Below are 22,849 nucleotides of genomic sequence, written 5' to 3'. Positions count from 1 at the left end.
TGCCTGCTACGCAATATAAGGTGAGTTGAATGTTTACGCAACGCCGTGGGCGTTGTGCCCTTTTCAACTTCGCGTGCCACTCATTTTCCTTGCGAGTTCTTTGAAATTTGAATGAATTGTATTTGTCCATTAGCAAGCGCAACTGACGTATTACCAATCATTTTAATTTTCGGAAAGAATTCGTGCATACATACGTAGTTCCTAACTGGTCTGGGCTGACCATCACATACCAACGCCAATGTACAATGTTTATAAGCAGCGAAATAACTTGTAGGACACAAATTTATGATTTGAGTGTTTATTTAACAAGTCATTTTCTAAGTACGTTTCCAGCGACGACGCGGGGTACACGCAGCGTTTGACTGGATAATACTTCTGGAGACCCGCCGGCAGTAGCAGTATTTCTTTGGGCAGGTCCCCCAGCCGCAGTGCTGAAAGACATGTAAGAAAACGCACCAACATCAATGATCCCTCCTTCCTCTCTCTCTCTGCTCTCTCTCTCTTGATATATATATATATATATATATATATATATATATATATATATATATATATTCCAACAAGTTTTTAACAACATTTAGGTAGTTCTAGCTGTTTTCAGGCTATCTGCCGCGAAGACTAACAGATGAACGTACGGTGTCAGGTGGTTTCAATATAGTAAACTGTATCACGTGAGACTGCAATACTTTTTGTAGGGCTTGGACAACTTCCAAGGCAGGCAGACTGTTGATTAATAATGAAGAAATTTTGTCTCAGAACGTTTCCAATCCACGATTCTCACAATGCCAGCCCTGCGGTAGTGTTCTAGTGCTTAAAGTACTCGGCAGCAGACCCGCAGGTCAAGGGATCGAGTCCCGGCTACGGTGGCTGCATTTTTGATGGAGGCAAAAATGCTGTTGGCCCGTGTGCTTAGGTTTGAGTGCGAGTGCACGTTAAAGAACCACAGGTGGTCGAAATTTGCACAGCCCTCCACTACGGCGTTTTTAATATTCATATGGTGGTTTTAAAACACTGCAATCCACACATCAGTCATCATTATACTTTCACAATGCAATAAATGAGATCCTGTTTGAACCCTTGAAACATGAAGTTTCACCGCCTTGTGCGGCAGACAAGAACTACCTACAGAAAGCTTTTATTTCGATCTTTCTTTTTGTAGCTCGCGCTAAAGAACTTGGAGACATTCGCTCAGGGCTATTTTTAAAGCCATCTTAGTAAGAGAAGAAAAAAATCAAAGCAATTGTCTGTCTACAGTGTAAGCGAAAACATCTTTTCACAGAATCACGTAGCATGCAAACAACTACCGCAGTTTGGGAAGTCTGAAAAGCTAGCGTTGTGGTTCTCTTATGATTGACTTTACTGCAACACAAGACCTACATTGACTACCACTCAGCGCAGCAATACGTTGAAAGTAAATCCTAGCACCCCAATACACAGAGTAAAAACGGAATAGGCCACACCAAACACCCCTGTCATTTTCATAGAGTAATATCTGTAGCTTCATACGAAACCATGACTTGCTTTACAGCATCATCTCTTATCGTCAAATAAAGCAGTTATCTTAACCGTACCATGGTTTAATTGATACATCTTCGATTCTTAGTTGTTTCAATGATTTCCTAATTTCAATATATTTCGCAACGACAGACCTGAGAGGCCCCGTGGCGGTCGAACTCTGATCACCACTTACCAAATACTGCATTGCACTGTAGTAAATGTATTGTGTAATTTGAATAATTTATAGTTACGCCATGATGCCACCTTCCCACGTGTGCTATTGAGTGTGCGTTCTCAACGCTGTAACAGCGACAGCTCATTCAATGAGCACTTTTATGGCTGCTTACTAACCATAAAATACACCATGCTAACGCGCCTAAGATTTCAGCTTTCCTTTGATTCCAAATGCTAATCCAGCACCTTCCTTACCAAAAAATAACATCGATAGTAATATCCTCAGCAGACGTCTTACGTTCGGTTTATCCCAACTTGTCGTTGAGGCAGCACGCATTCGACTCATACTTACAACACTCTTGACCTACTTTTAACAAGAGACACCGACATCCCTTCTATATTGGCTTATCTTTCACCGATAAGTGATCATTCTATTTGCCGTATGATGTCTACTTTTATCAACAAACGATACAATCTTTCAAAACTCCACCATTGTACAACAGAGACGACCAGGCTCCCACGACAGGTGAATTAAGTGTCTTTTACAACGAAATCATAATTCATTATTACTCACGCTACATTGAAGCTGTCTGGTCAGTGTTCAAAAATGAGATGCTTCATCCAATAGCAATATATTGCCATGCCATCTTTGTTAAAGAGCGAACAAAGCATTCAACTATCTATAAGCAATCGTAATAGAAGAAAAAAGTTAATATCCTCCAAGCGTCCCAAGTCTAGCTCTGAATGAATGTTCTCCCTGCAGCAGTTGATTGTATACCGTCAATCATACAAGCAGAAAATTAATATTATGACGACATGTTAGCTTCCTTGCTGCGCAGAAATCGTGAACAGTATTGGAACAACACACTCTATGAAAAAATGGAGTATTTGGGGAATAGTTGCGCTACATAACAATAATTATCACATGACTTCCTCGTGCTTCCTTTCTTGAAAACCCTGCGCTGGCCACTTTTCTGTCAAGAATGCTATGTCGCACTGATAAAGCGCGCACTTTTCGCAACCGCGAACTACCGGAAACGTGGTGATAACGCGAGGAAAGTACTCGAAGTAAAGGACGATTATTGTTATGTGGCTAAAACACCCCGCAAATACTGAATTTTTAAAGTGAATCAGGCAGAAGGAATCTTACAGGTAGATGATTCTAATGGTCCTCCTGCAGCCAAAGAAGTTGTTACTAATGAACTGAATACATTTTTGTCTTGCTTCCATTATAATGCCAGTCAGAATCTTCATTTTCGTACAGCCTATGAAAGGTATTACATTCAGCCCAAGCGGTATTGTACAGTCTGTATCGCACATAGGGGGAATTTGTGAACGCATGAGTTGTGGTGCGGCCAGCGCTGCAGTCACGCACCAGCAGCAGCTCGTGCATGCGCAGACACTCAAATGGCCGTAGTAATGAACCAATTCACCTGCTATGGTGGCACGCGAGTGCAGCGCTGGCTGCACGACGTATCATGTGCTCCTTGATTTACCCTAGCTGTGAAACAGACTGTACAGCCACGGCCACGTCTGTGTAGGGCGCGCAAGCAGCCGGTAACTGCTCTGCAGGGTGACACCTTGAGGCAGTTTCGATCTCAGACATGGTTTGTCAGGAGCACGCGCGACTTAGCAGTCAGGCTGACCACGTCAGAGCCCGAAACTGCCTCAAAATGTTGCCTCGCAAAGAAACACAGGTCGCTCGCGTGCTCTACGCATATATACCTGCGACTGTACTTGTGATCAAAAAATTAAAAAAAAATTGTCAGCATGTCGAACGCAATGTATGAATACCAAGGTTCTGAGAAACACCAAATATGTAAACTTTCTTCTATTATTAACGTTTCAGAGGGCCGTAGATGGAATTTCACTTCCAGAGGACTGGTGGATCTGTAAGACTATCCCTGCTTTCATGATGACTAATCGGCCTCCTGCAATCAATGACCGTTTTATATCCAATGTCAGGGTCTGCTTAAGATAATATATCATATCGTGTATTCTGCTGTAGCACAAATTTTGAATGTGAACAGTTTGTTTCATCCTAATCAGTATGGTTTTACACGTGTTCAATCTCGTTAGATCCAGCTAGCTCTCTTCCACCATTAAACTTCCTCGCAGCATTATACTAATAATCTAATTTATGTCAAAATTCTATACTTCGAAAAATAACTCAATAAAGTTTCCCATTGTCACCCATGGCTTAAACGTTCATGCAGTAACTACACCCCTGCATGCTCAACTGCATTGGCAAATTCTTTAGTGATCACTTGAAGTTAGGTGTCGTAAACTGCTGTATGTTTTTCCTCTCTCGTGTTCGTTTATTTTTTATTTATTTAGAGATACTGGCAACCCTCTATTGGGGGTCACAACAGGAAAAGTACGACACACTGCACAATCAAAGTAGGCACATAACTATGCAATTCACAACAATAAATCAGGTGTACATATATACAAATTCTTGAAAGCTCTGCGTTCCAAACGAAAAGCGAAACACAACCAAATACACACCACAATTCACAATGCAACAGATAAAAATCGCAATATTCATTACAATGAAGCATGTAAATGTAAATCAAATAAGTGCACAAATTCATTAACATCACCAGCATTGACTATGTTACTTGGTAACCCATTTCAATCGTCGATTGCATCAGGGAAAAAAGCATATATATATATATATATATATATATTGTCGCAGTACAACGCGAACAAAGCACAAGTACGCCTTGAGGCAGCGACAGCAGCGTGTTTTCAACAGCTAAGCCGCAAGATTGTTTTCTTTGTTGTTAAGTCAAGCCAGAGGCCCACTACATGGTGTCTGTTAAATTCCCACATCATCGTTGTCGTTCACACGCAGTCTCGGGTCATTTGCCTCCCTCTCAAAGAGCATCGATCCGACGCGAAGTCAGTAATGCAGTTTTTTTTAAAGAAAAGTCTCACGCAATCACTCGCTGACGTAAGGCTTCATGCGCACTACGTGAACGAGATCAGGATGGGGCTGGCGACGATTGGTACTACACGAACTGTCGGGAACAACTTCGTAAGTAACCTCACTCAGTTGTCGCAGTACTCGGTAAGGCCCAAAGTATCTTCTTAAAAGCTTTTCGGAAAGTCTTCGTTTCCGTACGGGTGTCCAAACCCATACTTTGTCGCCAGTTTGATAGACGACTGTTCTGCGGTGAGCATTGTAGCGGCCTGCATCGTGCTCTTGTTGCTGGCGGATCCGTAAACGTGCAAGTTGCCTAGCTTCTTCCGCGCGTTCCGTAAACGTGTTGGCGTATGGGTCGATGTCGTCACCTTCTTGCGGTAGCATCGCATCTAACATAGTTCGTACTTCTCGTCCATGAACGGGGCTGAACGGGGTCAGGCGCGTCGTTTCTTGCTTTGCCGTATTGTACGCAAACGTTATGTACGGCAAGATTTCATCCCAATTTTTGTGTTCAACGTCTACGTACATCGAAAGCATGTCTTCAATGGTTTTGTTTAGACGCTCTGTCAGCCCGTTCTTTTGCGGGTCGTATGCGGTGGTCTTACGATGCGTTGTTCCACTCAGCATCAAAACATGGTCCAAAAGAGCTGCTGTATATGCGGTTCCTCTGTCTGTGCTTACGACAGTTGGTGCACCATGCCTCAGTACAATATTCTCGATAAAAATCTTGCCACCTCCGCTGCTGTACCTCTCTGGATAGCCCTTGTCTCGGCATAACGGGTGAAATAATCCATCGCGATGATAACCCATCCGTTGCCTGCAGTAGAAGTAGGGAGTGGGCCCAAAATGACCATGCCGATCAGGTGAAATGGAGTCAATGGGACCTGTACGGGTTGCAGGAGGCAAGCTTGTTTAGTTGGCGGTGACTTGCGTCGCTGGCAGTCGAGACAGGTACGAACGTGGTGCTTCACGGCTGTGGTTAGTCTCGGCCAGTAATACTTTCGCTGTATTCTGGACAACGTTCTCGTGTAACCCAAACGGCCAGAGCTCACCTCGTTGTGGCATGCTTTGAGTACTTCGGTACGAAGGGTTGCTGGGATGACGAGCAGATAGGCGGATCCCGTCAGCGAAAAGTTTCTTTTGTAGAGTACTCCGTCCTGTAAACAAAATGATGACAACACTCTTGCGAAAACTTTTGGCGCCTTCTGAGATCTGCCATCCAAGTAGTTAATTAGGCCAAGCAACTCAGCGTCGTCACGTTGTTGCTGCGCAATGGCGGTCGTGTCGAAGACACCGAGAAATGCCATTTCCTCCTCTTCAGGTAGGGTTGCCGACTCGATGGGTGAACGGGACAGACAGTCGGCGTCCATATGTCGCTTGCCTGACTTGTGTACGACTACAATATCGAATTCTTGCAGCCTGAGACTCCAACGCGCTAATCGCCCGGTAGGGTCTTTTAGACTTGTTAACCAGCACAATGAGTGGTGGTCGCTAATTACTTTGAAGGGGCGGCCATATAAATACGGGTGAAATTTTAAAACCGCCCATACCACGGCGAGACATTCCTTCTCAGTTGTAAAGTAATTAGCGTCGGCACGTGTTAACGTTCTGCTTCGTAAGCGATTACCTTTTCTGTGCCCTCTTGCTGCAGAAGCACAGCTCCCAGACCAACATTGCTCGCGTCTGTGTGAAGCATCGTCGGGGCTTCTTCATCGAAGTGGGCAAGGACTGGGGGCATTTGAAGACGTTTTCGCAGGTCATTAAAGGCAGCTTCCTGTTCTTCGTTCCACTCAAAGGCAACGTCGTCTCTTGTGAGACGAGTTAGTGGCGACGCGATGCGGGCAAAGTCTGCGATAAATCGGCGATAATAGGCACAAAGGCCCAGGAAGCGTCTGACAGCCTTTTTATTGGAGGGTACTGGGAACCGTGCGGCAGCGGCAATTTTTCCAGGATCGGGTCGGATGCCTGCGTTACTGACGACGTGACCGAGAAACGGAAGTTCGTGGAAAAAGAAATGACACTTTTCCGGTTTCAATGTTAGGCTCGCAGACCGTAAGGCACGTAAAACAACTTCCAGCCTTTGGAGATGCTCGTCAAAAGTCGTTGAAAATACTACAACGTCGTCCAGATAGACTAGGCACGTCTTCCACTTCAATCCCGAAAGTACCGTGTCCATAGGCCTTTGAAATGTCGCGGGCGCGGAGCACAAACCGAAAGGCAAGACTTTAAATTTGTATAAACCATCTGGCGTCACAAAAGAGGTTTTCTCTCGGTCTCTTGGGTCTACCTCGATCTGCCAGTATCCACTCCTCAAGTCCATGAAAGAAAAGTAGCGAGCGTGCCGAAGTCTGTCAAGGGAGTCATCAATACGTGGGAGTGGGTACACATCTTTTTTGGTCACCGATTCAGCTTCCTGCAGTCCACGCAAAAACGCAGCATGCCGTCCTTTTTCTTTACTAGCACTACAGGCGATGCCCAGGGGCTCTGTGACAGTTGAATTACATCATCTTGAAGTACTTTCGCGACTTTTTGTTGTATGGCTTCGCGTTCCTTTAAAGCTACAGGATAAGGGTTCTGGTGAATAGGTCTCGCCGTGTCCTCGGTGATTATTCGATGCTTTGTCAAAGGTGTTCGACCAGCTTGTGAGGTAGATGAAAAGCAGTCGTGGAATTCGGCTAGTAGCTGAAGAAGTCTCTGTCGGTCATCCTCTGACAGAGTGGAATAACATCGAGAACGGGTTCTGGTTCTTGATTAGGCACTTCGTCTAATACCGATAAACATAAACTGCCTCGCATGTCTACGATATTGTCGTAAGAAGCGATAGCTGTGCCCTTCGGAAGGTGCCGGCGCTCAGTACTGAAGTTGGTCAAAAGTAAATTCTTGCGCCCACCAGTGAGACGGACGATACCTCGTGCGACCGAAATGCCATGGCTAAATAGCAGCGAGCCAATTTGGTCGGCAATGCCTTCGCCATCAAACGCTTCGTGCCCTTCCACCGAAACAAGAGTGCATGACCGTGGCGGGACGACCACATCATCATCAATTATACATAAAGTGTTACGTATTGCGTCTGAACAGTCAGCCAAACCAGGGCTGTTACAGAATGTAATTGAACGGTCCGGGATGTTGATGATGGCACCATATTCTATTAAGAAGTCCATCCCTATGATCAGGTCTTTGCAACATGAGGTGAGGATGAAAAACGTCGCCACGAAAGAAGAGCCGCCGATGCCGAGTCTCGCTGTGCACCTTCCCACAGGCATCAACAGCTGGCCGCCTGCTGTCCTCAGGTGAGGTCCCGTTCACGTAGTCTTCACTTTCTTTAGGCGCACGGCAAGGTTTTCACTTATGATAGAAAAGTCGGCACCGGTGTCAACTAAGGCTGTTACTTGTTGTCCGTCTACAAAAACGGTAAGATCTGTGGTCACAGTTTCGTCAACGTTAAAACTAGTCGGCTTTACGGCGTCCTGTGGTAAGAGTAACGGGGGCCTTTTTTCGTCGCCTTGGCGGCCTGCAACCTCACCCTCGGAGGTCACCGCCTTCAGTTTCCCCGGCATGGACTTGGTTACCTCCTTCCGCTGGCGTCGGCTGTAGAGCCGTGGCGCGACGAAGGCGAATATGCCGGAGACGGAGAACGTGGTCGACGTCCCAAACCTGGCTGGTAATTAGGCTCACTGTCGTCAATGTTGGCACGGCGGTTGTCAAAATGGAACCGAGACAAGGAAGGTCGTTGAGAATCAGCGTCCCGGCGGGGTCGGTAGTCGTCGTTGGGGCGTCGATCGTCAGACCATTGCCGAAGAGGTCGAAACGTGTCGACGCGGTGCCAGCAATGACGAGAAATGTGGCCGACACCTCCGCAGGTAAAACAAAGTGGACGTCTATCCACGGTGCGCCAGACGTCTGTTTTACGAAGCTGTGGACGCCGCAACGGCTCATAATGTTGTAAATGCCGTGTCTCGTTGGGAGACGGCTCTTCGTACGGCAGCATTTTGTAGGGTGGCACGACGGAAGGGCGCCGCGGTGTCTGTTCTTGCGGTGGCGACCAAGGAACGGCTGTCGATGGCTGGCGGTACGACGGCGGAACGGGCGGCGGGTGGCGAAGCGCGGCTGCGTAGCTCATGGGTCGCTGATCGTGAGTAGGATCAGCTGCCGAAAACGCTTGGCGTATTTCTTCGCGGACGACTTCAGCGACAGACGCCGTGGGTGGTTCCGTGACCAGAGTCCGCAGCTTCAGCAGCTCTTCGCGAACAATCTCTCGTATTAAATCGCGTAACGAGCTGTGATTATCAGATGTCGTAGCGGCGAGTTGAATGTGGGTGCTGCTGGACAAGCGATCGTATTGTTGGCATCGTAGGTGAAGCGCCCGCTCGATAGCCGTAGCTTCTTTGATGAAGTCTGTCACGGTGCTTGGCGGGTTCCGCAAAAGTCCGGCGAACAATTGCTCTTTTTACGCCACGCATGAGGTAGCATAACTTTTTGTCGTTGGTCATGTGCGGGTCAGCTTTACGGAAGAGATGGGCCATGTCCTCAGCGAACATTGCGACCGTTTCATTAGGTTTCTGAACCCGTAGCTCGAGCATATGTTGCGCACGTTCGCGCCGGTCAACATCGGCAAATGTGTCAATCATTCCTCTTTTAAAGTCACTCCATGTTGACAAACTGCCTTCTCTGTTCTCGTACCAAGTACGAGCACTGTCGTCGAGATAGAAATAGGCGCGGGAAAGCCTTTGTTCAAGAGACCACTGGTTGGTGTTGGCGACACGTTCATAGTGATCAAGCCAGTCTTCGACGTCTTCATGTGCTCCACCACCAAAGCGATCAGGCACCAGCGGTGAAAAAAAAGCTTACCTGAGATGGGGTTGGTGTACTGCTGTCTCGTACTAACTGTTGTGGACTGGCGGTTGCCATTGGTAGATGTGAGCGCTGCCTTGTAGAGTGTTCCTGCGAGGGGGTGAACTCTGGAGGGAGGCTTCGCAAGCGACGACTGAAGCGATGCACGGGAGTGTCGACAAGTGCTTCTGGACTGGATGAACGGCTCCCCGTGGGAGTGTAAAGCATCAGGTGGTGTCGCGGGCCAGCACCTCCACCAGTGTCGTAGTACAATGCGAACAAAGCACAAGTACGCCTTGAGGCAGCGAAAGCAGCGTGTTTTCAACAGCTAAGCCGCAAGATTGTCTTCTTTGTTGTTTATTCAAGCCAGAGGCCCACTACATGGTGTCTGTTAAATCCCCACATCATCGTTGTCGTTCACACGCAGTCTCGGGTCATTTGCCTCCCTCTCAATATATATTGAATGAACTTGCAGATAGCACATTTGAAAAGGAAATCGTATTTACTAACGTTTCGGCCGTGGCACGGCCTTCGTCAGAGTAAGTAGGTATGATACAATGCAGCCGCTTTTATAGGTTCACGTGATGAACTCTCGGTATAGCAGCTAGGACAATCAAAGTAAAAAATTGGGAAAAAATGGGACTGACATGCGGCGGGTGCATGAATATACAAGTTTAAAATTTCCTTGAGCATCGACACGCGGGGCACAGTATACTTGGCAGGACATGTAAAAGAGCTCTGAAGTAAAGAAACCACGGTTGACTAATATACATTTTAATATACACTGAAATATTTTAGTAATCTAAGAAGTCGTGTTGGTATAGTGTGAGGCAGGTGAGCTTTCCTACGTTTTCATTGATACCTGAACGAATGGTGTTAAATTTGTGGATCAAGAAGGATTCCCTCACTTCCCTATCGTGATTTGACTTGAAACCGGACTGAACAATAGTGGGCCTAATTTTGTCAAAACCATGGCCAGGCATACTGACGTGCTTCGACAGCGGTAGATTAGGGAGGCTTACGGCATGTGCACGGTGATTATTAAAACGAATTCTGAAACTTGTCTCTGTTTGACCTATGTACTGAGCTCCGCATGTAGAACACTCGAGAATATAGATGACGTTGATACTATCACACGTGTAGTTCCCATTTATCTTTAAAGAAAAACTGGACGATGTACTTAAAACTGTTTTAGACGTCGTCATGTAAGCGCGAACTTTGCAACGTGGTTTGTTGCAGGGATGACAGCCTTCATGATGTGAACACGTGGTTTTAGATGAGGTTAGTAAATCACGAAGGTTCCGCGATCGTCGGTAGACCACGCGTGGTTGTTCTGTAAAGATTCCTTTGAGCCGCTCGCTCTGTATTAAAATGTTGAAATGTTTCTTTAATATATGGTTCACATTTGAAGCTGAGGCCGCATGTGTCAAAATTAGATTAGTCCGCGAACAATCTTTGGGTCTTACTCTTTGGGTTAGTACTCATCTTTGTACTTAATCTTTGGGTTAGTACTCAGCAGGTCTGAACGGTCGAGCTCTTCTGCACGTTTGATGGCGTCTGTGATTATGCTGGCCGGATAGCTCTGTTTTTCGAGCGCGCTCCAAAGTTGTTCGCAGTGGCGGGAAAATTTGCTGCTATCCGAGCATATTCTTTTAAAACGGACTGCTTGGCTGTAGGGAATACTAGTTTTATTGTGTTTCACGTGACTACTACTAAAATGAAGATATTGCTGCCTATCCGTGGGTTTCCTGTAAAGATTAGTTATCAGCTTCCCGTTACGTAGAGTGACCATGACATCAAGAAAGCTTATGTTCACAGGTGAATACGAGTGCGAAAAAGAAATTGCCGGATGAGCGTTGTTAAGATCTGCTATTAAAGAAAGAAGTTGCGAATCACTATGGTGCCAGATTAGGAAAATGTCGTCGATGAACCGCTTATAGTAAAATGGCTTGTATTCACAATTTGCGAGAAATTTGTTTTCAAGGAGCCCCATAAATATGTTTGGGTAGTTTGGTCCGATTCTTGTGCCCATAGATGTACCGCTAACTTGAACATAATGTCCCATCAAATTCGAGATTGTTAAGTTCAAGAATGAGCTTAAACAACGTAGCTAACGTAGATGCGAAAACTGGTTTGTTGGCGTCGCAATCGTTGTACGCACAGATAACTGCCTCGATGCCATCTGAGTCAGGAATATTAGTATATAGTGACGTGACATCTAACGTAACGAGAAACGAATTTTGAGGAACCTGTAGGTCAACAATATCTGATAGAAAGTGATTGGTATCTTTAATGTAAGAAGAAAAGCTGGATGGAATGGTGTTGATGAGGCTATCTACATAACGGGAAAGGTTCTCAGTCACTGTTCCAATTCCAGAAATTATCGGTCTACCGGGATTATCTCTCTTATGAATTTTGGGAAGAAGGTAAAACCTGCCAGCTACTGGGCTCAACGGTATGAGGGATTTCAGAGTGCCATAGCTCATTTCTTTATCATTAAAAAGCGCAGTCAAAGTATCACGAACAATATCTTTGAACTCGTTTGTTGGGTCATGATCTTGCCGCTTGTAAGATGATGCATCACTGAGCTGCCTATGGCCTTCGCGAATATATTTGCTTCTGTACATTATAATAATGGCGCCTCCTTTATCTGCAGGTTTTATAGTTATGTCATTACGACTAGCGAGGGATTCAATTGCTTGTTGCTCTGTGGCAGTAAGGTTGCGATGCCATGGTGTACGTTCTTTATATGCCTGCATGACATCGCGTTGTACAGCTCTGATATAAAGGTCCAGACATTTGTCTCTTTGGAAGGGAGGTGTCCAATGCTTGTAAGATGGCAATGATGAGCTATCGGTATTGTGAGCCGAGGACCGATCATAAAAGTACTCACGGAGGCGCATGTTACGTTCGAAATTGTGAAGATCCTTCCCCAACTGAAATTCACTATAGCCTCCTGTTGCAGGGCAAAACCTAAGTCCTCGAGATAACACACTACGTTCCTCAATTGATAGATCGTAACATGACACATTTATAATGTTATCCTGTCCAGAAGATTTACTTTCCAGCTCGGGCTGGCGCATTGCAGCTGTAGTTAGAATGCTTCCTCGTCGGGAGCATTCCTTTTCTCTTAAGTTGTCACGCGCGACCTTCTTTGACTTTTTAGCATCCAGCTCAGCTAACTTCTGTGACCGATATAATTCGAGAGTTTTTAATTCTTCAGTCGTAAACTGAGAGGATTGCACAAGCTGTTTTTCCTGATTCCGCAGACCTTTTTGTGATGATTCCTAATGGCTAATAAGTATGCTGGTTAGTTCAACAGACGCCCTATTTAAGGTGTTGTTCCACCTTGACAGGTTTTCTTTGACATCTCTGATGTGGCCGGCTGCAGTTTTAGTTGTAAACCTTTAGGAGCACTTGTGGCCGCGGCATACATTCTAAGCATAGAAATGTGCGATCCACAACGAGTCCGTTTTTCTGTAACCTTTCTGGTCCTTAAAAAGTTCGTTGAGCCAACAGACAAAGTACTCTAACCCAGCTGGCGTTGTGTTAGTCAGTTCGTTCCTCTCGTGGTTGTGCCCCTGTTCCGGAGTCCGTAGCGTGGTTGAGACGGCGAAAGTGATGCAACGACCGCAGGCGGCGGTAGGCAAGACGTAGGCTGTGTAGATTGCGACTTGTTCATGTGGGCGCGCGATGCTTTCGAGGTGACGTTCTCTGCTACGGAAAGCTTGCTCGTCATGGTGAAGGTTGCTGTCGGCGCGGTGTTGTTTCTTGAGTTCAGCTGTCCTGAAGAATGACTGGGTGCTGAAGGTAACCCAGCTCGACCCACTCGATACGAAGAGTCGTCATTCGTTGATGAATCGCACCAGGCAGCTGATGTCGCATCCACCGGTCTCCTGAAGCACAGGTGGCGCATGTGGCTTGCAAGCAACGACACACCCTCGTAGCTCATATGAAGGCTGTCTGCTGCGAGGACGCGTGTGGGTGGTAACCATTCGATTTCATGATCGAGGTAGCAAACTAGCCGGGAATAGCGGCAAAAATTCCCAAGCATGTTGTTGAACACTGATGCTTCTCTGTTGCAGCGTCGGACGAATGTCAGGTTACAGTTCCTTTGTCGACGGTTTCCACTTCTAGGCAGTATCAGCGTGGCGTAAATTCGCCGAATTTCTGGGCGGTCTTTCGCAATGCTTTCAAGTAGATCACGGTATTTTGCAAACGCTTCGTGTCCCGAACTCCAAGCCACATCGACCGTTATAACATGAAGACTAAGACAGGATGCTGAGCGGGGCCATAGTTCCAGTAAGTCACGCACATCACTGATTGTAGCACCACACTGCGAAATGAAGGCTGGTGCGCCAATGCAGAGGGGGTCGAAGTATTAATGTATATACTTTGTTTGTGAATCTCCCACAACTGCTTGTGAGAGATTCATTTTAATAATGCGTTTTATTAATCACCGTGCACATGCCATAAGCCTCCCTTATCTACCGCTGTCGAAGCACGTCAGTATGCCTGGCCATGGTTTCGACAAAACTAGGGCCACAATTATTCAGTCCGGTTTCAAGTCAAATCACGATAGGGAAAAGAGGGAATCATTCTTGATCCACTAATTTACCACCATTCGTTCAGGTATCAATGAAAACGTAGGAAAGCTCACCTGCCTCACACTATAACAACACGACTTCTTAGATTAGTAAAATATTTTAGTGTACATTGAAATGTATATTAGTCAACCGTGGTTCCTTTACTTCAGAGCTCTTTTACATGTCCTGCCAACCATACTGTGCCCCGCGTGTCGATGCGCAAGGAAATTTGAAACTTGTATATTCATGCACCCGTCACATGTCAGTCATGTCAACACAAGGTTCTGACAGATTACCATTTTTTTACTTTGATTGTCCTAGCTGCTATACCAAGTTTATCACGTGAACCTATAAAAGCGGCTGCATTGTATTAACCTACTTACTCTGACGAAGGCTGTGCCACGGCCGGAACGTTAGTAAATACGATTTCCTTTTCAAATGTGCTATCTGCAAGTTCATTATATATATATATATATATATATATATATATATATATATATATATATATATATATGCTACCGCCACTCCTACGCAGCTTGAAAGTTTCCTGGTCCTCGTGCCATATTTAAAACACTTTGTTCGCTGGAAATAGGGCCCCGATAAAGCAGCGGCCTTTCTTGCCCTCAAGGCTGCTATTCAAGCACCTCCGACGCTTGCGCACCATGACGAGAATGCCCCGACGATTCTACACGCCGATGCCAGTGGCCTGGGCCTCGGAGCTGTTTTCTTTGAAGTTAACGAGGATGGGCAGGAGGGACTTGCAGCCGGTCAGTAAAAAACAGAGCCGATACTTTGCCTTTGAAATTGAGTGCTTGATTGGGAGACGTCGAAAAATTTCGACCATACGTTTATGGTAAAAGCTTCACGGTCGTTACCGACAGCGTCGCCCTTCACTGGCTCTAAACGATAAACGTCCTCAATGCTAAGTTCACCAAGTGGTCTCTCAAACTGCTAGATCACAACTTTTTTATTGTCCATCACAGCGGCACTCACCATCAAGACACTGACTACCTTTCCGCCACCCGACAGCTCTCAGTGACATCTCGCCAGTCACTGCAGTCCTTGATTTACGAACCATACAGCTACAAGATGCAGGAATCCTCGATATAACCCTGGAACTATTCAGTGAAGTACGCACTCCCAAGCGTCGTCGTGAAAGTCTTTCTGCGTCGCATGTCGTCCAAGAAAGAATCTTTTATAAGCGAAATAATCAGAATGGGTTATTCATGCCTGTTTTGCTGGTTGCAATGCGGCGATGGGTGCCCTTCATGTGCCGCGACGCTCAGACTACCAATCATCTCGTGCTATAAAAAACACTTGGGCGCATCAAAGAGATGTTTTTGTGGTGGGGCATGCACAGTGGCATTTTTGGCTACGTTTTGTTGGGCACGTTCTGTGAAGCACTACAGGCCCCAAAACCTATTGAATGATCATGCGATTCGACATGCAACAGCCACTCCTCAGCACCCACAAAAACAGTACAAAAGGTACCACAAAGGACATTCTGTCGTTATACATGAGTCCCAGTCAGAACATCTGGGACGTATACATCGTCGCAATTGTCTTCGCCTTAAATACGTCACAGCAGGCAACCACGCGGGAGTCACCATTCAAGATGGTCTAACGGAAGGACGCCAAGGGGTCTGCAAGAAAACTTCTTTGGTTCCAAAACCACTGCCCAAAATTGTATGAATGATACCAGTGCTTCAATGATTATTCAGAGAACTCGCTTTAGAGCACACCTGGCCATAGCGCATCATCAGGCGAAATTCCTCTCGTATTCCAACGAGAACCCCACCCCTTTCGAACAAGGAGTTCTAGGCCCGTATTCACAAACGCTCCTTCACTCGACCCTTCACTCGAAACGCTCCTTAAGTGGCCTTTTCCCATTCACAAACCGCCCTTCACTTGAAAGGCTTCCTTCACTTGAAAAAATCTTGAGCTTTTCCTCGAGATTGTCAAGGAAGCGATCGAGCTACCTTGAATCGTCCCTCGAGTGAAATATTTGCGCCAGCATCGCGTTCATGGCGGAGCCCGTCTCGCTTTGACGGCGTTTCTCGATCAAGTAGGCTGCCACCGCCGCGTTCTTTCGACAATGACGGTGCGCGTTTACTACGGAGCTGTCTTCGAACAGTTCAGCAACGGCTACTGTGGCGCCGGGACAAGCGGGCGTGGTGTCAAAAGGAGCACTCACCAGTGCCGTGATGTGTTGCGTTCCGTGCATGAGCCAGTGGATTACCTGCCTTCGTGTGTGCGTATACTCTTCGTGCGAGTGCTCCATGACTTACTGTGGAATCCAGTGCTTTGAAATGTTTTGATGAAGCTCGCACACCGCATCAGTTCAAGCGTGGTGCGAAAGCTTGACAAATGAGCGGCATAGCAAACTTTTGATGCGCTGGGTTCCCCGTACTTTAGAGTGGCTTCCTCTCCGGTGAACCTTTGCTGCCCTAGCCGAAATTTACGACGAAGCACACCTCTGTTAGACGGCCATCTGTACCAATGAGAAGGTAAGTTCTCCTGTGTTTTTTTTATTTTTTTTCTGCTTCGGTCAGCTTACTATTAAAGACAGTTTTAGAAAAGCACTACACAATACATTGGGCGCAATGAGTGTGCTGCTGTAGCTACTACGCGTGAAACATAGCTTCTTTATACAGTGTCTATGCAGCTCACAATACCAATGAACAACCAAGTACATATTTAGGGGTTCAAGCATATGATCATGCTCTGTGAATCCTGCATGTACGCAAACGTGTGTCAAGTGTCGTATGAAAACGCAAACATATGAAATATAAATGCAGCAGATACATAATGAGATTGTTTTTTTTTTAATTTAACCCCATTCCTACCCCCCGAAGAAGAATTGCTGGCTATGGCACTGATTCGTGCAATTAGTTAATGAAATTATATACCAATATGCCTCGTCAGCTGCTTAAGTGCCTGAGCCAAACATGTGTCAAAATAGTCAAAGCTCAATACTTCAACCATGTCTGTTCTTTAACGCGAGACATACTAATGAATGTGTGCACCGCTAGAATTAAAGAAAAATGCGGCTTTTGTATCCAAGCTATTACGTTTTTCTAATACTATTTCTTGCCTCTTTTATGCAGGGGACCAGCTGCCGACAGATGAACACAGAGAAAAGGCCTCCTAAAATCTGCCGTATTATCAATGCATTGCAGAGTTTGCACGACTGTATACAAAAGCACAAAAATAGCAGTGAATGCGTGCAGCTACACTGCAATAGGCGCGCTATGTCGTGTACTTCCTTAATCTTATTTATGATGTCCTCCGAGCTCGTACTTAATCTTTGGAGTGTGTAGGTTGCATATGTTTGATTGATGAACACTTTTCATTTGCATTCTTATGTTTGCCACGTTGCTCTTCATCAGCCACATGTAATAAAGGTCCATTTGCCATTCACAACTGCTGTTTTGTTCATTTATCAATACATAATTATCGTCGTGTTTGTCTTTTCATGATGAGACAGGACTGAAAAAACCACTTCTCCGATTCTACAGGAAAGCAGTTCTAGGAAAATTAAACTTGTTTTATATAAAGCAGCACCACTCCTCTTCCACGGAACTGAGATGGCGTGGTTTTAACTGGTAGACTTGCTAATGATGCAGCAATAGCGGATATTTTATTTACAAGGTTCTGACAAGATGTATCCGCGATGACTGCAATACTCTTGAGCATTTCTCACCGCTTTGTTTCACTGGTCTTCAATAAATCAGCAGAATAATATACGCTGCTCTTGACGACACTTTTTCAAAGGTTGAGAGAAACCACAGGATAGTTTTTAAAACAGAACAGCGCCAAAAGTCAGACGCGGCTTGAATTTTATGATTTCCCAAAAAATAAAACATCCCCTATAATTTATGTTGTGCCGGAGCTTTGGAATGCAGCACAGACACCACGATCCTTTTCAACAGGTATTTCCAGTGGTTATATTGCAAATAAAATCCAAAACATTAGTGCAAAGGTAATTCATGCACTAACGATTGTGCTTCTGGGCATGCAGATGAAGGAGACGGAAAAAAAAAATTAAGACGTTGCCGCTGTGTGAACTTGGAGACGGAAGCTACACAAATTTAAAGTTTACTTCTATGCGAATCTGACAAATTAGACGCATCCACAAATGCAGGGCAAATAGAAAAACAATGCGAAAACAATAACTTATTGCTTGCAAGTTTAAAATGTTAAAGTTGACACACACACATCAGTCCCTATTAACCGACTATATATGTTACTAAATGAAGAAAACAACTTTAAAATGTATTTTTCACCAATAGTGAAAGAAAGGCACACCATCGCTTTTCTTAACTTGCGTAGCAGTCTAATTCGAACGCTCAGCCACGAGTATAACATGCCTAGTTTTTAACGCTACCCTGGTATAACCTTGAATATCAGTTGCGAGCAATGTCTTTCAAATTTCCTATTATACGCAGAGGAACAACTACGAAAGCGCCACGGTGAAATTCGCAGTAAATGAGAAAAATAAACATTGCACAGGCCCCTGAAGTTAGGAACTGTGCAGGTACTCCCGTAGCGTGAACGAATTTACGTACGAGTAATCCTTATACATAATGCGTGCGGTGGTGAATGCTAAAAGCACGCCAACATACTGTGATATATAGTAAAAAATACTCATTCCACCGCGTTATACATTCGGTGGCTACATTAGTGATCAGAAGGCTCTCAGTAAAGCGAAAGTAAACAAAGCAAAAAAACCATCTATTGCGCTTCCTGTCATCACTCATGTAGTTCGTTAGTCACCCCGGCGAAAGTAGGCTCTCAAACAACACATACGCAAACACTACCGTAAATATAAACTGCAATTAATAGACGCATACAAGACAAAATAAACTAAGCAGGTAGACAGGTTCAGCAGCAGACGAAATGCCATCAGCTGTTCGTTCAGCTGCCTGGGTTCGACTGTTGCCAGACGTGAAGGAGGGTTTCGCTAACTCTATCAGCACAAGGCTTAGAAAAACAACAATACCACTCTAATTGCACGTATTCTGCTGTAATGTCAATTTTTAAAAAAGAATAACTAGAAAAAGCGTTCTCTTAATGTACATAGATAGGCAATTCTTAACCACAATTGCGAATACTCTCGTTATCAGGCGCTTTTCTCGGCGCATGCAGTTCACTCAAGTGAAGGCAGCATTTCCAAGGCCTCCCTTGGCGAAGGAAGTGTGGAGGAGCGTTCATGAAACGCAGCGGCCCCTTGAGTGGAAGAGCACGCTCCACCTTGACTTCGTCAAGTCGAGGGGAGCCCTTGAGTGAAGGAGCGTTTGTGAATACGGGCCCTAGTGCTGGTTCGACGCAGCCAGCGCGTTGCCGATGTTTCTTCCCCGGTTCGCCAGCCCGTTCAGGGTGGTGAAATCCCTAGGCCTTGTAACGTTCCGCCTAGAAGTCATTTCCAACCTATGTATCAAAAGCAGAAACTGCGTGTTTCCAGCACATGCATGCCGGCTGAAACTCTAGGTGCCGCGTGAGTTCTGTATTCACGCCTCTGCGTCTTCTGGCGCAAATTCCAGTGTGGAGGGGGCCGCGAATGCAGTGGCTCATACTGACGTGACGGAATAACTTGCACTTGATGTGTAGAAAAACAAATATATATTATAAATAAATATATATATATATATATATGCATACGTCAAGTAAATTCTTTGTGAATGGTAACCACGAAAGCATTTATTTGGACGGTTTCCCCCACAGTCTGGCGTTTGTCAGGACGAAGGCCAGATTCTTTCTGAAACTTCCAAAATATATATATATATATATATATATATATATATATATATATATATATATATACATATATATACATATATATGTATATATATATAGTCAAGTAGATCCTCCATCAGCAGTCACAATGTGGTGTATTTTGATGTTTCAGCCCTGTCGCGGTGGTCTAGTGGCTAAGGTACTCGGCTGCCGACCCGCAGGTGGCGAATCGAATCCCGGCTGCAGTGGCTACATTCCGATGGAGGCGGAATTGTAGGCACGTGTGCTCAGATTTGGGTGCACGTTAAAGAACCCCAGGTGGTGAAAATTACCGGAGCCCTCCCCTACGGCGTCTCTCATATTCATATGGTGGTTTTGGGACGTTAAACCCCACATATCAATCAATCGACGTTTCAGCTAAAGTTTGGCCTTGATCACGATGAGGGCGACTATGGCTAAAACGTCGAAATAAACCACGTTGTGACTGCTCACGGAGGATTTACTTTACTGCTTGCAACGCTACGGTCACAGAACCACGATGCCTGTCCCTATATATAAATATATACATATGTATATATATATATATATATATATATATATATATATATATATATATATATATATATATATATATATATATATATATATTGATACGCAACAGCCGGCACAGCCTGTCTGGAAGAAAGAGAAAGACGACGTTGGTGGCTGGTTGTTTATGAACTGTCACCATCTTGTTCACCGAGCACAGTGCCTCGTATTTAATTTAATAAATAAGCTACCCGTAACATTATTGGTGGAGGTGGACGACTACCGTACCTCGATGGAGACGCGCAGCGGTCGCAACACCGGGGACTCTTCGACTACTTCAACTGCCAGTGCCTCATCCCCACCGGTCTCTCGATCCGAGTCGACAACCTACGTCACCCTGCCACCCCTGCGGGATCCTGGAACTTTCTCCGCTGACGGCACCATCGACGTTGACTCCTGGCTGCACCGGTACGAGCGAGTCTGTGCTACCCACCGCTGGGATCCCACGCTCATGCTCGCCAATGTTGTGTTCTACCTCGACGGCACGCCGCGGACATGGTTCGAAACCAACGAAGCCGAAATCACAAGCTGGGATCTTTACAAATCGAAGATCCGTGATCTTTTCGGCGATTCATCTGGTCGTCAGCTTGCTGCCAAGAAGACTCTCGCCACTCACGCCCAGACGTCTACTGAATCGTACGTCTCATACATTCTTGACGTCTTGGCGCTTTGTAGCAAGGTCGACCAGCGCATGTCAGAAGAAGAAAAAGTTAACCATGTCCTCAAAGGGATTGCTGACGATGCCTTCAACCTGCTGGTTTTTAATAATGTCACGAGAATCGACACGATCCTGACAGAGTGCCGCCGTCTAGAACAGGCTAAGCCCGCCGCGTATCCCACGGCATCACGCGCCTGCCGAACACAGCTGCTACTTCCTCTTGTGATGACTCCGTCCGCCCAGTTCCCCGATGTGACAACCTCACCCGCATCATTCGTCGTGAGGTCGAGGCAGCCCAACCAGTAGCTACTTCATTTCCAACGCCTGATCCTTCACCGACCACGATCTCACTGATACAAGCCGTCGTTCGTCAAGAATTATCGAACGTCGGCCTACACCCCATTCAACCAGTCTACTCTGCCGAGCCTTTTTATCGTCGTTCATCCGCTCCTCGATTTGGGTCCAACTACTCTCGACAGCGCAATTTGTCCGAATGGCGTACACCGGACGACAAGCCCATCTGCTTCAACCGCCGACGTGTCGGTCATATTGCTCGCCACTGCCGCAATCACTGGGCTCCGCCGGCACGCTATGGGCCTCCTACCCAAGCCACGTCTGACCACCAGTCGTCCTCAACATTTGATTTTGGTTCCCCTATGCCGACCACATCTTCTGATTCTGCCGCACCTCTGACGAGACCTCGCTACGCCCGCTCACCATCCCCTGCTCGCCGTCAATCTCGTTCACCCTCACAACGCCGTCCTGCATCTCCGACCTATTCGCAGCGCCCCCGACCGGAAAACCAGGCAGTGCAGCTTCTGGAGGTGAAGCTGCATTGACGACGACCTCTGCAACAAATCCTCGTGTATTATTACCGACGACCCGGATCTGTTGAACGTTACATTAGACAATGTACCTGTGCGCGCATTGATCGATACCAGCGCGCATGTGTCCATAATGAGTGCTGCTCTTCGTCGCCGCCTAAAGAAAGTTGTCATACCCGCCTTGAACCGAGCCGTTCGAGTCGCCGACGGGGAAACTGCCGCGATTATTGGCATGTGCTCTGCCCGTGTGACTATCGCCGATAGAAGCACTGCTGTTCTTTTCACCGTTATAGAAAATTGCCCTCATGAAGTAATTCTAGGCATGGATTTTCTAATCGCTCACTCGGCCCGTATAGATTGTTCAGCCAGCTGTCTTGACCTTGAAATGCCTCTACTTGCTGATCTGACCAACCCACCCCAAAGTCGCCTTTGCTGCATTGATTTCGCACGCCTTCCGCCTAACTGTGTCACACATATCGACCTCTTCTCTACACCACCTGTACCTGACGGCGATTACATGGTGGCACCAATTCATGCCGTGATGCTTACGCATGGCGTCGCTGTTCCGCACAACATTTTGACAATCGTTGGAAACCGCACATGCCTTCCTATTGTGAATTTTGCCCTCACTGCCCAAATTCTTCCACAAGGTATCTCCCTAGCCGAAATTACTGCTCTACAAGACCATACGGTTAAACCCTTCAGAGTGGATGATTGCTGCACCTTAGACAATGAACCAACTCTAACACGTTCATCGGGCGTCGACGTTGACCACATGGTACCATCAGACCTCGCTCCTGATCAAGCCGAAGCCCTTCGTCACGTCCTGGAGTCCTATAGTGACATTTTTGACTTCGCCAGCACGGCTTTAAGCCGAACGAGTGTTGTTACTCATCGCATCAATACCGGTGACGCGAGTCCCATTCACCGACGTCCATACCGTGTTTCCGCGTCCGAGCGCACAGTCATACAACAGGAAGTCGAAAAGATGCTTGCAAAGGACATAATCGAACCCTCTTGTAACCCC

General features: G+C 46.1%; 1 long non-coding RNA gene across 1 annotated transcript in view; it reads right to left on the bottom strand.

Moving 5' to 3' along the window:
- Window positions 1-282: 282 nt before the first annotated feature.
- The window catches only part of LOC142785041 (uncharacterized), a 49,941-nt gene continuing 27,374 nt past the window's right edge, over window positions 283-22,849 (bottom strand). Inside the window, exon 2 of the long non-coding RNA XR_012888831.1 lies at window positions 283-431. This is a non-coding gene — a long non-coding RNA (uncharacterized LOC142785041). The remainder of the gene's footprint in view (window positions 432-22,849) is intronic.

The sequence above is a fragment of the Rhipicephalus microplus genome, unplaced genomic scaffold (genome assembly GCF_043290135.1).
Source record: "Rhipicephalus microplus isolate Deutch F79 unplaced genomic scaffold, USDA_Rmic scaffold_17, whole genome shotgun sequence".
Taxonomy (NCBI): Eukaryota; Metazoa; Arthropoda; class Arachnida; order Ixodida; family Ixodidae; genus Rhipicephalus; species Rhipicephalus microplus.
The sequence above is the reverse complement of the archived record's forward strand: the minus strand, read 5'-3'. Positions and strand labels throughout refer to the sequence as shown.